The 10,409-nt window shown below is 42.8% G+C and overlaps 1 pseudogene; it reads right to left on the reverse strand.

The window, feature by feature from the left end:
* The window catches only part of LOC121581693, a 198,030-nt pseudogene extending 188,870 nt beyond the window's left edge, over positions 1-9,160 (reverse strand).
* Positions 9,161-10,409: the final 1,249 nt, after the last annotated feature.

Here is a 10,409-nt window from a genome sequence, read left to right on the forward strand (position 1 = left end):
GTTTGCATCCATCAGCTAGCTAGCTTTGTTTCTGACCAGCATTGTTTTAGAGCTTGCAGCGGCAGGTGCGCGAGACAAAACTTTACCAGCATCATATCATATGTATCGGTGAATCGCTGTGACATATGAAATAAGAGAGATAGTGTAATCAATATGTAATAACAATGTTCAAAACTAACGAATGTGTTAAATTATTATGTGCAGTCATATTCAGGTCCTGATTGGTCAACGATCTTATTTGACGCGACAAATAGTGTTATTTGATATGTATATTTTTTGCCACGCAAAGACCCAAATGACGTTCCATAGAAAAGTACTAGTGCTATCTTGTTTAAAAACTGTGAATCATGGAAAGTATTATTGGCTGCTCCAACTGAACTCACAAGAATAAAAACCTCACCATATGCAGTACTGTATGCTAGTGAAAATGGCTTGGTATGAGTTGCTTCCCAAGCAACCATGATTATAATGACTATATTTCAGAACAGTCTATTTATATGTATGGTTTGGTAATGTAATTAAATGTACTTCTACTTACGACAGACTTTGAGATGTGTTCATGTCATTTGTCCCCGTGGAATGAAATCAGTCCGCAATGTACCTAGCCATGTGTTAAAAAAGCAAACGTCTTCACACGCCAGAACAGATTGGCAATCTTGTCACATTGTCAAAGGTCTCCCTCCTGTGATTTCCAATGACTGCTAAATAAATCTCGAGTTCTAATTGCAAACACCCTTATGATGCAACGCTTAAAGTACTCCGATATCACCTGGGGACTCCACATAAGCATTATTTTCAACAAATGAAACATTTACATTTTTCCAGCATGTAGCAAGCCTTGGCGTTCCCTGTGTTTAAGAGCCATGACGCTGGCCTCGAGGGAGGCCTCCCCTACAGACAAATGAATCCCTCCGAGAGGGAGAGGCTGAATGGTGACTATAAAACTCATTTGTTCCCCCAATAATTAGGAATGACTAAGAACCCCACACCCCCACCCCCAACCCCTCCATCACCACTCCTGTTATTGCGACGGTGACGTTTCCATGGTGACCCATTCCCCTCTTCTCATCTCCTCCTCCTCCTTTTACCTGAACGCCTCACAGAGTGCCCCGCGTTCGCTCAAAGTCATGTGCTTGATGTCGTCAGAGTTGTTCTCCAACTTCACACAGCTCTGGAGAAAGAGAGAGAGAGAGAGAGAGAGAGATCAATATATTAAATACTGTAGCATGATGAGATGACGAGTCCATCCCTTGAAACAGAGGCAGAAGAAATGCTATAAAATCTGAACGCATTGCATACTTATACATTATAATGTACCATAGCAATGAAATGTGGTTTTGTATATAACCTTTTAGGATGAGTACACGACTGAGTAATGCACTATAGCCAAAGATACAAACCTCTTATAAATTCCTGTTTCAAATAAGGGTGATTAATTTGAGCTATTTAACGTAGTAACGCGACACGGTTTACATTATCTGCAGGGAGTCTATAGGGATCAGTTTTATAACGTCGACAAAGTTCACCATAAGCTGTTTCCTTTATTTAATAACCTAATACAGTTCAGGCCTAGACACTGTTAAATTACTTCTTAATGATGCACAATGGGAGAGTAAATAGTCAGCACAGTAGGCCCATTTTAGATTAAAGAGCAGAGAGGTATTTGGGAAGGGAGTGGAGAGTGGAGGGGAGTTGGATAGGGAGTGGGGTGGGAGATTTTATAAAGCTAATGCATATATCATTTTATTGCACCTGCCTCCACCATCAAAAACACCTTGGGGCACTCTGATAATTGATATGTACTTTTAATTGCATGTATAAAAAAATCCCTACCTCACATCTGGTTTCAAATCTAAACCTGCCTCACCTAAAGCCAATTCTTATGGGATGCTGCAATAGACCACCAAGTGCTAACAGTTAGTATCTGGATAATAAGTGTGAAATGCTTCATAATGTGCATTCGGAAAGTACTTTTTTACACATGTTGTTACATTACAGCCTTGTCCTAAAATGGATTAAATTGTTTTTTTCCTCATCAATCTTCACACAATACCCCATAATGAGGCATCAGACACAGGTTTGTAGAAATTCTTGCAAATGTGTTACAAATAAAAAAATGAAATAATAAATGTACATCCAGTACCAGTCAAACCTTTGGACACACCTACTCATTCAAGGGCTTTTCTTTATTTTTACTATTTTCTACATTGTAGAATAATAGTAAAGACATCAAAACTATGAAATAACACACATGGAATCATGTAGTAACCAAAAAAGTGTTAAACAAAACAAAATATATTTTAGATTTTAGATTCTTCAAAGTAGCCCCCCTTTGCCTTGATGACAGCTTTGCACACTCTTGGCATTCTCTCAACCAGCTTCACCTGGAATTATTTTCCAACAGTCTTGAAGGAGTTCCCACATATGCTGAGCACTTGTTGGCTGCTTTTCCTTCACTCTGCGGTCCAACACATCCCAAACCATCTCAATTGGGTTGAGGTTGGGTGATTGTGGAGGCCAGCTCATCTGATGCAGCACTCCATCACTCTCCTACTTGGTCAAATAGCCCTTACACAGCCTGGAGGTGTGTTGGGTCTTTGTCCTGTTGAGAAACAAATGATAGTCCCACTGAGCCCAAACCAGATGGGATGGCGTATCGCTACAGAATGCTGTGGTAGCCTTGCTGGTTAAGTGTGCCTTGAATTCTAAATAAATCACTGACAGTGTCACCAGCAAAGCACCCCCACACCATCACACCTCCTCCTCCATACTTCACCGTGGGAACCACACATGCGGAGATCATCCGTTCACCTACTCTGCGTCTCACAAAGACACAGCGGTTGGAACCAAAAATCTCAAATTTGGACTCATCAGACCAAAGGACAGATTTCCACCGGTCTAATGTCCATTGCTCATGTTTCTTGGCCCGAGCAAGTCTCTTCTTATTATTGGTGTCCTTTAGTAGTGGTTTCTTTGCAGCAATTCCACCATGAAGGCCTGATTCACACAGTCTCCTCTGAACAGTTGATGTTGAGATGTGTCTGTTACTTGAACTCTGTGAAGCATTTATTTGGGCTGCAATTTCTGAGGCTGGTAACTCTAATGAACTTATCCTCTGCAGCAGAGGTAACTTTGGGTCTTCCTTTCCTGTGGTGGTCCTCATGAGAGCCAGTTTTAAAATAGCGCTTGATGGGTTTTGCAACTGCACTTGAAGAAATGTAAAAGTTCTTGACATTTTCCGTATTGACTGACCTTCATGTCTTAAAGTAATGATGGACTGTCATTTCTCTTTGCTTATTTGAGATGTTCTTGCCATAATATGGACTTGGTCTTTTACCAAATAGGGCTATCTTCTGAATACCATCCATACCTTGTCACAACACAACTGATTGGCTCAAACGCATTAAGAAGGAAAGAAATTCCACAAATTAACTTTTAACAAGGCACACCTGTTAATTGAAATGTATTCCAGGTGACTACCTCATGAAGCTGGTTGAGAGAATGCTAAGAGTGTGCAAAGCTTTCATCAAGTCAAAGGGTGGCTAATTTGAAGAATCTCAAATATAAAATATATTTTGATTTTCTTTAACACATTTTTGGTTACTACATGATTCCATATGTATTATTTCATAGTTGTGATGTCTTCACTATTATTCTACAATGTAGATCATTGTAAAAAATAAAGAAAAACCCTTGAATGAGTAGGTGTGTCCAAACTTTAGACTAGAACTGTAAGTATTCCGACCCTTTACTCAGTACTTTGCTCAAGCACCTTTGGCAGCGATTACAGCCTCAAGTCTTCTTGGGTATGAGGCTACAAGCAAGGGCACACCTGTATTTGGGGAGTTTCTCCCATTCTTCTCTGTAGATCCTCTCAAGCTCTGTCAGGTTGGATGGGGAGCGTCGCTGCACAACTATTTGCAGGTCTCTCCAAAGATGTTCGATCGGGTTCAAGTCCAGGCTCTGGCTGGGCCACTCAAGGCCATTCAGAGACTTGTCCCGAAGCCACTCCTGCGTTGTCTTGGCTGTGTGGTTAGGGTCGTTGTCCTGTTGGAAGGTGAACCTTCGCCCCAGTCTCAGGTCCTGAGCGCTCTGGAGCAGGTTTTCATTAAGAATCTCTCTGTACTTTGCTCCGTTCATCTTTCCCTCAATCCTGACTAGTCTCCAAGTCCCTGCCGCTGAAAAACATCCCCACAGCATGATGCTGCCACCACCATGCTTGACCATAGGGATGGTGCCAGGTTTCCTCCAGACGTCACACTTGGCATTCAGGCCAAAGAGGTCAATCTTGGTTTCATCATACCAGAGAATCTTGTTTCTCATGGTCCGAGAGTCCTTTAGATGTCTTTTGGCAAACTCCAAGCGGGCTGTCATGTGCCTTTTACTGAGGAGTTTCTTCCGTTTGACCACTCTACCACAAAGGCCTGATTGGTGGAGTGCTGCAGAGACAGTTGTCCTTCTGGAAGGTTCTCCCATATCCACAGAGGAACTCTGGAGGTCTGTCACCTCCCTGACCAAGGACCTTCTCCCCCGATTGCTCAGTTTGGCCGGGCGGCCAGCTCTAGGAAGGGTCTTGGTGGTTCGAAACTGCTTCCATTTAAGAATGATGGAGGCCACTGTGTACTTGGGGACCTTCAATGCTGCTGAAATGTTTTGATACCCTTCCCCAGATCTGTGCCTCGACGCAATCCTGTCTCTGAGCTCTACGGGCAATTCCTTTGACCTCATGGCTTGGTTTTTGCTCTGACATGCACTGTCAACTGTGGGACATTATATAGACAGGTGTGTGCCTTTCCAAATCATGTCCAATCAATTGAATTTACCACAGGTGGACTCCAATCAAGTTGTAGAAACATCTCAAGGATGATCAATGGAAACATGATGCACCTGAGCTCAATTTCGAGTGTCATAGCAAAGGTTCTGAATACTTACCTAAAAGAGGTATTTCTGTTTTTTATTTTAAGTAAATGTGCAAAAAAATCGATACACCTGTTTTTGGTTTGTTATTATGGGGTATTGTGTGTAGATTGATGAGGGAAAAAAAGTATGTAATTAATTTTAGAATATGGCTGTAACGTAACAAAATGTGGAAAAAGTCAAGGGGTCTGAATACTTCCCAATGCTCTGCATACAGTGCCTTCAGAAAGTATTCACACTCCTTTACTTTTTCAACATTTTGTTATGTTACAGCCTGAATTTAAAATACATTTAATTGAGATTTTTCGTCACTGGCCTACAAACAATACCATAATGTCAAAGTGAACATATGTTTTTCAAAATGTTTCTAAATTAATACAAAATGAAAAGCTGAAATGTCTTGAGGCCATAAGTATTCAACCGCTTTGTGATGGCAAGCCTAAATGCATTCAGGAGTAAAAGGTATCTTAACAAGTCACATAATAAGTTGCATGTGCTCAATCTGTGTGCAATAATAGTGTTTAACATGATTTTTGAATGACAACCTCATCTTTGCACCCCACACATACAATTATCTGTTAGGTCCCTCAGTTGAGCAGTTAATTTCAAACACAGATTCAACCTCAGAATAGGGAGGTTTTCCAATTCCTCGCAAAGAAGGGCACCTATTGGTAGATGGGTAAAAAAAAAAGCAGACGTTGAATATCCTTTTGAGCATGGTGAAGTTATTAATTACAATTTGGATGGTGTATCAATACTCCTAGTCACTGCAAAGATACAGGTGTCCTTCCTAACTCAGTTGCTGGAGAGGAAGAAACCGCTCAGGGATTTCACCATGAGGCCAATGGTGACTTTAAAACAGTTACAGAGTTTAATGGCTGTGATATCAGAAAACTGAGGATGGATCAACAACATTGTAGTTAGTCCACAGTACTAACCTAACTGACAGAGTGACAAGAAGGAAGCATGTACAGAATAAAAATATTCCAAAACATGCATCCATGTTTTCACTTTGTCATTATTGGGTATTGTGTGTAGATGGGTGAGAAACAACATCTATTTAATCCATTTTGAATTCAGGCTGTAACACAACAACATGTGGAATAAGTCAAGGGGTATGAATACTTTCTAAAGGCACTGTATGTCTGTGAATGGTGTGTATTGATAGTATGGACAGTATGTGAATAGAAAAGGTGTGTATAGCAGTAGTTATATAGGATGAGCCTTGACAAGAATATAAATTAGTATATACATATGAAGTGGGTAAAACAGTATGTAAACATTATTAAAGTGATAAGTGTTCAATGACTATGTACATAGCGCAACGATCTAAGGTGCGGGGTAGAGTACCGGATGGTAGCTGGCTAGTGACAGTGTCTGAGGTTCAGGGCAGGGTACTGGGCGGAGGCCAGCTAGTGGTGACTGTTTAACAGTCTAATGGCCTGGAGATAGAAGCTGTTTATCAGTCTCTCGGTCCCAGCACCTGTACTGTCTCCTCCTTCTAGATGGTAGCGGGGTGAACAGGTCGTGGCTCGGGTAGCTGGGGTCTTTGATGATCTTCTTGGCCTTCCTGTGACACCGAGTTCTGTAGATGTCCTGGAGGGCAGGCAGTGTGCACCCGATTATGCGTTGGGCCGACCGCACCACCCTCTGGTTACGGATGGTGCAATTGCCGTACTAGGCGGTGATACAGCTCGACAGGATGTTCTCAATGGTGCCTCTGCAGAAGTTTGTGAGGGTCCTGAGGTTGAAGAGGCACTGTTGCGCCTTCTACACCACAGTCGGTGTGAAGGGACCATTTCAGGTTGTTAGTGACATGCACGGGGAGGAACTTTAAGCTTTTGACCCTCTCCACTGCTGCCCCGTCGATGTGGATGGGGGTGTGCTCTCACTAGTCCACGATCAGCTCCTTTGTTTTGTTGACGTTGAGAGAGAGGTTATTTTCCTGGCACCACTCTGCCAAGGCACTCACCTCCTCCCTGTAGGCTGTCTCGTTGTTGTTGGAAATCAGGCCTACCACTGTTGTGTTGTCAGCAAGCTTGATGATTGAGTTGGAGACATGAGTGGCCATGCAGACATGGGTGAATAGGGAGTACAAAAGGGGGCTGAGCACGCACCCCTGTGAGGCCCCCGTGTTGAGGGTCAGCGTGGCGGAGGTGTTGTAGCCTACCTTCACCTTCCTTCGGTCCATTAGGAAGTCCAGGACCCAGTTGCACAGGGAGGGGTTCAGACCCAGAGCCCTGAGCTTAGTGATGAGCTTGGAGGGTACTATGGTGTTGAAGGCTGAGCTGTAGTCGATGAACAGCATTCTTACAGGTAAGTATTCCTCTTGTCCAGGTGGGATGGGGCAGTGTGCAGTGCAATGGCGATTGCGTTTTCCATGGATCTGTTGGGGCTGTATGCAACCTGTAGTGGGTCTAGGGTGTCAGGTAAGATGGAGGTGATATGGTCCTTAACTAGCCTCTCAAAGCACTTCATGATGACAGAAGTGAGTGCTATTGGGCAATAGTCATTTAGTTCAGTTACCTTCGCTTTCTTGGGGACAAGAACGATGGTGGACATCTTGAAGCAAGTGGGTACAACAGACCGGGATAGTGAGAGATTGAATATGTCCGTAAACACTCCAGCCAGCTGGTCTGCGCATGCTCTGGGGACTCGGCTTGGGATGCCGTCTGGGCCGGCAGGCTTGCGAGGGTTACCATTAAAGGCTCCATTAACAGTACTTAAATTGTGCCGATTAAATTAAAAGCGGGCATGTTTGTGCTTTAGGATGAACTAATAATAACATGTATGGAAAAATCAACACAAAAACCCTCCATGTGTTCCTGTTCTGGCAGCTCGCTGCTCTCGCTCCCTCGTTCCCTTCCCTCGGGGAACCCAGATCTGTCTACATATTGTAAACAGCTGTATTTGTCTCATTCTAACATGAATTGTTGAGGGGATAGGATGTCTATCATCCAGCCTCCATCTCCCTAGATACAATATCACTCATCCTGGGGGGTCCTGCTATTGCTATGCTATCCTACGGCAGGTGGAGATCTTCTTCTTCTTGCTCTTCCCATGTGCAATTACACTTCCTCCCCCCATCAACCTTGCCCTCTGACCTCTTAGACAGCACAGTGAATACACTGCGAGTCAGCCTTATTAGACGAAGCCCTTACAAAACCAACACCTCAGTGACATTTCAGCCGGGGTTACAAAGAGGCACAAGCTTTTCATTAAGAAACCTTGCCAATGCCAATTTAGAGTGTTGAGAGGGAAGCACGGTGGAGAGTTGAAAAGTTCTTTATGATTTAGGACTCGCATCTGGAAAGTCTTGCGACATGTTAGCCAAGCTCATTTGCGCTTTACAATGCAACATAATTACAATTACAACCGCCCGCCACGGTCGCCACAGGGATAACCATTGACATTTTCACTCGAAATTATCAGTTGCATTTATATTCTGCAAAGGATTTGTCTAATCCAACATCTAGGGACTCTATTATTATTAATTAGACAAAATGCTTGGTGTTGGGAATTGCTGACATAATTTAAGCAGTTTATTAATATGCAGTCTCTTGTAACAAGATTTTTTATTTATTAGAACACTCGCCACATGGCGGGGTGGGGCATTAAAAATGTGCATTTGAATATGGTTATGAGCCTCTGAAGCTGGAGCTATGAGTCGATAACCAGAGGAAACGTGCAATATTAAACACATTTAGGGCAGCATCTGCTGGGCATGGTCTTTCTGAATCATGTCCCATTGAAGGTGATACTGTTGATCAATGAGGACCGGAGAGGGAATTGTGACATTTGGAATGACTGTGATATGAATGTAACTACACCATAGGATCAGGTTTTTCTTCTCACTAAGTGACCTCTCCAGGGAAAACTCAGGGCCCTAGTTATTTTTCCTGGGCTAGAGTTTTCCTGGGGTCGTCACGGGGTCAGGAACTAATTCTGGCCATAGAGATTAACATAATGATGAGCATAATGGAAAACAGGGAAGAGGGTACGCATGGCGGACTTACATCACAGCTCTTCTCTGGGTTTCTCTTCCAGTGTTTCTTCTCCTTCTTCTTCGTGGCCGTCGAGTGGATGGCAGCGTGGGTCTGCACCCTCGGGTTCAGAGACAGGGTACTGTATGGCACATTGAACATGGCTCATTAATGCAGGGCGGCCTTATTGAACCAACACAGCTTATTGTGAACTAGACAATGTCGTTGCAACACCACAGAGGTCTCAGTATTGAGTGGGTTTGAGAGTAGTACAGAGAAGTTAAAAAGAGAGGGCATTGAGGCACATAGGAATTGTTTTAAGACTAATCACCAACGGTAGGACGGAATTTTGAGGTGTTTTAATATAGCATATGTTTATCTTTAGGCTACATGTTTATGGAGAGAAAAAATATATTTCTACACTCTACAAATAATCATAAAGTCAATCATTTTATAAATGTTCACAGTGAAATGAAATCTGTTACTCTAATGAAAGAAAATGTCTAATTGTGGCAAAACACCATTGGATTGTGACAACAACCTATGTTAATTACACAACACATTAATCTAATTCCTTTTTTATGACTAACATCAAGAAATCAAGCACCACCTAAGCCTAGATAAGGAGGCTAATGCACTGTGAAAACAGAGACACACATTGAGGCTGAGTAGATTCTGATCCTGCATTGCCTCCAGCTCTGACACACAGTGCCCATTGATTGAAGTTGCCAGTCAAATTATCATGGTACGTTCAAGTCTTTCAAGACTGGCACAAATGTAAAGTAGGGTCCTCTGTTCTGATGGCAAACACAATTAACAACCAGTGCTAAATGAAGGAAAGGAGGGAAGGGGGGGTGGGCATAAAGAGAAAAGGAAACAGCCATTACCGGCACACTAATACTCATTTCATGCTCTTCATAGTGTAAAGGGAAACCATGTCTGCATTCATTTCAGTGCACACGGCGAGCACGATCAGACAAAGGGCAGAACAGAAGGCCAAGCACAAATTGAAATGAGCCTCCCTTTGGTCCTGGTCCCAAACTGGGACTTGAAGGCAGCGTGTGAGGTTGGTGCCAGACAGATAATAGTAATTGAAACGCATGATAACACACAAAGCAACCAGATCCAAGATGTGAGCGCAGGCTGCTGTCACTCAACTGGTAAAGTTGAGGTATTTATAATTTAAAAAATACAAATTGTATTAAATACTGTATATAGTATTATATACGCTGAGTGTACAAAACATTAAGAACAACTGCTCTTTCCATGACATAGCCTGACCAGGTGAATCCAGGTGAAAGCTATGATCCCTTATTGATGTCACTTGTTAAATCCACTTCAGTCAGTGTAGATGAAGGGGAGGAGACAGGTTAAAGACATGGATTGTGACAATTGAGACATGGATAGTGTATGCGTGCCATTCAGAGGGTGAATGGGCAAGACAAAATATTTAAATGCCTTTGAACGGGTTATGGTAGTAGGTGCCAGGCGTACCGGTTTGTGTCAAGA

Source organism: Coregonus clupeaformis, chromosome 14 (assembly GCF_020615455.1).
Source record: "Coregonus clupeaformis isolate EN_2021a chromosome 14, ASM2061545v1, whole genome shotgun sequence".
NCBI lineage: Eukaryota > Metazoa > Chordata > Actinopteri > Salmoniformes > Salmonidae > Coregonus > Coregonus clupeaformis.